Source organism: Capsicum annuum, chromosome 11 (assembly GCF_002878395.1).
Source record: "Capsicum annuum cultivar UCD-10X-F1 chromosome 11, UCD10Xv1.1, whole genome shotgun sequence".
In the NCBI taxonomy this organism is placed as follows: Eukaryota; Viridiplantae; Streptophyta; class Magnoliopsida; order Solanales; family Solanaceae; genus Capsicum; species Capsicum annuum.
The window spans coordinates 180094809-180099806 of record NC_061121.1 but is presented as its reverse complement, the minus strand read 5'-3'; the positions used below and the strand labels follow the sequence as shown (position 1 = coordinate 180099806).

General features: G+C 33.1%; 1 non-coding gene across 1 annotated transcript; it reads left to right on the top strand.

Annotated features, from left to right (window-relative positions):
• The first annotated feature begins 285 nt into the window (after positions 1-285).
• LOC124889124 lies at positions 286-392 on the top strand. The gene has a single exon (XR_007047740.1). It is a non-coding gene; the product is annotated as a small nucleolar RNA R71 (small nucleolar RNA).
• The last annotated feature ends 4606 nt before the right edge of the window (positions 393-4998 follow it).

Below are 4998 nucleotides of genomic sequence, written 5' to 3'. Positions count from 1 at the left end.
TTCACGCTTAACTTGTAGAACTACGTCATTATTTGGTTTTGAAAGAATGCCAACTGAGCAGCCAAAACTATGACACTATCCACCTTAATCATACATTCAGGCTTCTTCATTGGACTTCTGGAAAAATCACACTGCCATTCATGATTACTTTGTGTAATTAGATTCAGAAAAGTGTAGCTCGTTGTAAATTCTCTCCAAATCATAACCATCTACAGCTAAATCTAGCGACATTTTTATTTTATGGTCAATAGATTCAAAAAAGGTATAAGCTAATACTTGTTTGTCTATTGGTGATGCGGACAACCTCTGAGAAGAGACTTGAATCTTTTTCATGCATGATAGAGATTCTCATATGGATTTTGTTTGAAACTCAAAATCTCACTCTTCAACCTCACAGTTTTCCTAGATGGAAACAATCAGACAAGGAACTTTTTTGCCAAGTTGTCCCAAGTTATGATGGATTTTAAAGTTTCTGCCTTTAACTATTTCTTTTCTTCCCCCAATAGTGAGAGAGGGAAGAGTGTGAGCCTCATATAATCTATGGGGACTCTAATGGGAATAAAAGTGTCACTAATCTCCAAGAAATTCTGTAGGTAGACCTGTGGATCTTTATGTAATAAGCCTCTAAACTTCCTACTACTGTGTAATAATTGCACCAAGTTTTTCTTTATCTCAAATATACCTTATGGTTTTAATCTGCATATAGCATAGATACCATTAGTTGTGAGTGAGATTGACTCATAGCGCATTATCCTACGGATTGGTTCTTCTTCAGCCATGACTACTGGAATGGCTTTGCCCTATTAAACTTGTAAGATGGGATAAAAAGTGCTGCTTCTCTCCTTAACTGATTCATGTGTCGCTTAGTTTTATAATATGGTTTAACCAAATCCCTTCCCCTTTCTAGCTTACTTGAGGTTTAGACCTATAATCGTAAGTTGAGTGCTAAAACTATGTCATCAGAACTTAGAAAATAAAATAGCAAAACTAAAAATCAGAAGGTTACCAAGTTTCAAGTCTCCAACAATGACGTCAAAAATTTGTGGTGCCTAAGAACACACGTAAGTGTACGTGGTCAACCAAGTAGTAAAGTGACTTTGATGAGATGAATATCGATCCCACAAAGACTTGCTGATTAGCAGATTATCCAATTCTACCATTATGAATGAGGTTAAATAAGTATGAGTTTGTAAAAAAAGTATGATCTCTTGTAATTATAACTAAGTAACAAAAATAACAATGATATGAAGTTTGAATTGTAAACAATATGTGGAGAGTTCGAGGGTTGAGGCATTTACTACACATTCATGCATAACAATGGTTTCAAGTTGGTGTTGGTTTTTATCGTGATTATTGATTTGTGAGGTTGATATTATAACTTGGGAATGGTCATCCTCTAATTCGTATAACCAAATTAATCTCACAACCACATTGTTGAGCAGTGATATGAGTCTATAATTTGGATGCATTACTATCTTCGAACTCCATTCACCAAGTCGAGTGTTTAGGTATATCTCTATTCTAAATGCAAATCATCCTCTAATGATTAAGGACATGACCCATACTCCTTACATTCTTTATTCCATCCCTTCTCTCCTAATATCAATTCATTTTTGGAATTATATTTATCGTAAAGTTAAGGATGCTTTAGAATAGAAAATCGAGAATGTAAGAATAACCACATACTTGATAAACATATAAATAAATAATCAAACCATAATTACATATTCATGTTCATAGCCTCAATCCTAGAACGAGGGTGTTTATCCACCCATAGTCTTGAATCACAATAATGAAATTCACAAGTAAAAACTAAAAGAGAAATATAATAATGAAGAAAATCCCTATTTTGAGCCTACCCATGTGTTTTTACTCTCCCATGTCATTCCAATGTTTTTAGAATATAAGCTAAGTGTCCTATTTTTAATAGGAGGAAAAAATTCATGCAAAACCATCTCTGCGTGTCACACCCTTAGCACGGAGGATAAGGAGTGTGATATTTCCCTATTGTAGATGCACACTGGAATGTGCCATCTAGTATTTAGACGAATTCTATGGCATGCCTTATCATGGAGGATAGGAAGCATGGAACACTCTTGTTCTTCAATTTTCAATTCCTCACTTAGTTGTAGGCTCTTCCCTTTGCTTTATCTCTCATGCATTATACAGGACTGTCCAACTCTTTTTAGAGCTTATGCTTCTCCATATTGGTCATAACACCTCCAATGGTCTTATACAATATCAAATAACAAGCATTAGTTAATACAACACAATAGAGTTCATCAAGTATACTAAAACAATCATATCTCAAGCTAGCACCACTACTTTTCTCGTCTAGGCCCTATTTGATTTTTTTGATTCTTAACTTGTTTAAAAAGCACCTTAAAAACTCTAAACATGTCACTTAACAAATAAATACATAATACACCCTTAATACCTCATTAAGAATATCATGAAATCCTCAAAAATAGGTTAAATACACATAGATAATAACACAGGTGTATAAATAATCATAAGATCAAGGAGAACTATAACAAGGTAAGGCACTAGACTTGAGCCAAGAACCTAATAAATCACCTAGTGTACATGGAGAAGACCCATATGGATAAGTGATGTGTCTACCTTCCCCCACAAATATTAAATTGGGTTGGACCCATAACTTACACTCATCTTTCTCCTTATTCCACTAATATCGAACTCCTTAATCAACCTTATCATCACAAATCATTTCACCGCCAAGGAAATATAATGAGTCATGCCACAATAAGAATTAATGGTTAAGTTTTAAGCCGTTAACATTTAACTAAAATATAGTACCACAAGTTAATCCATGCTCAAAACTAACATACACTTAGCACAACAGGTATCAAATGAGCAGTTAGGATTACAATCAACAAATCAATTCTTATCACCAAGTCAAGTTCAGTCAAGCCAAATTAAACAAATTATTATCCATATAAATATATTCCCCAATTAACTCATGGAACCATCAAACTTACTTGAACCTTATACATACACGATATGGGTAATGTATCCACTCTCTAGACATGACCTGTATAGGATAATTTTTGTCCATGTACTAAACCCCAAAATACAAGTATCTGCCAGCCTTGCTTCACCAATAACCCATGATATAGTCCAAATATAGAAATATTCCATGTTCAATAATAAGGTAGGTCAGGGTCATACAAAAAAGTAAAAAATTATTTGCATTGACCACTCCAAACAATATTTATTGACAAGCCACACTATAAAGTAGTTAAGATGAACCAATAGCACAAATTGGATTAATCTATAGTAACATCACCTACACTATTGTCTAGGGACTTAAATTATGATACATCCCTCAATGCTACATTCCAAAATGGCAATAAGGATTACCACCCTAGATATTTGGAAGCTCAGCCACACCCTATATGGTATTATCACTTTCCTTATGTCTTAACTAATAACCTGTAATCCACACTTACCACTACCTCATATACTAGTCTACAATAGAGAACCATTCAATTTATATCACATGTATGGAATAACATGATAACGTATATTAACAATCCATAAATATACACTATCCAAACTTTAACAAATTTTGGCCATTCTAACTGTGTGCCCAAAGGCCTAAAGATGAAATATCTCATCCATTTATGTTTCATTCATGCTATCAAATCTGAATATATGCTACTCAATTAAACATAGCTTACTTAAATGTCAAGCAAATGTTGGAAGAATGAACAAAGGCAAATTCCAACCTTGCCAAGATCACAAACACATTAATCCTTGAAAATTCAAGTGTTTGCATCTATCTGTACCCCTTTCTCCTCTTCTTAATGTTTCTAAGACATGAGAGGAAAAGCTAAGGGTTTTTGCCATCTCCCATATTATTTATTTTAGCTTAAGCGGAAAAAAGAAATAAAACTATCTTAAGTGGATATTCTGATCTGCCTCATGTCGTTATAGAGGTATGTGCATCGCCATAGTGGGCTAAAGTCAAACCAATCCAACATCTTTAAGTTTTAAAATTTTAATACACGTGGTCGCATGTAATTTACTAATGAAATCCAAATAATATCCTTATTCCACACTAATATAGAGGTGTTTCTTAATAATAAAAAATTTGGTCACTACAGTGGATACCAATTTACCCATTATTCATTTTATCAAGATAAAGGAATAGTCTGAGCCTAGATTATTGAACTTAGGACCCTCTACATGAGATTGTAAGCAACTAATTATTGATAACTGGGTCCTAATATTGAATTAAAATATTCTAAGAATTACAGAAACACAAATGCCTAAACCTTATTCATTAAACTTCTAATATCATTGCTCTATCACCGATCTAATATGAAGGAGCTTATTCTCTAACTTCTTGATATCCCAAAGCTCATCAAACTATAAAAATTTGAACATAATTTTGAAACCCATCTTGCAGAACTCGAGGTGGGACCTCACTTTATTATTATTTATCCAACTATAGCAATGTTGCTATAGTAGCCCGAAGTAGTTTAAAGAAAGGAGAAATGGGTTAGTTTCCCAATTCTCTTATTTTACTTGAAAATCACTCTATCTCTCTCTCCCTCTTGATTACTTAGTTCTCATTGCTAGAACAATGTAATATTTGACTCTTTACCCACTATTACTTCTCTCTAAATTACATATGTTAGGCAAGATTTATGTTGAATAAAGAGGCATGATAAGTATCGAACTACAAAAACTAAGGATTGATACAAAAAAGTAAGGATAATCGATAAAGATAGATAACTATACACAAGAAAAAGTAATAATTAAGAAAAAAAACATATATTAAACTATAATACCTTCAACTACAATCTTAATCAAACACCTAATTATTACGGTGACCAAGAGGGAGATGATCGCCCTCAAAACAAATGTTTCTAAACCTAGATTTAATACAAGTCTACCAATTCTCTCTATTAATAAAGAAATAATCATCAATAATCAAACAAAACTAAGAAAATAAGCTAGGCTCCCAATTAT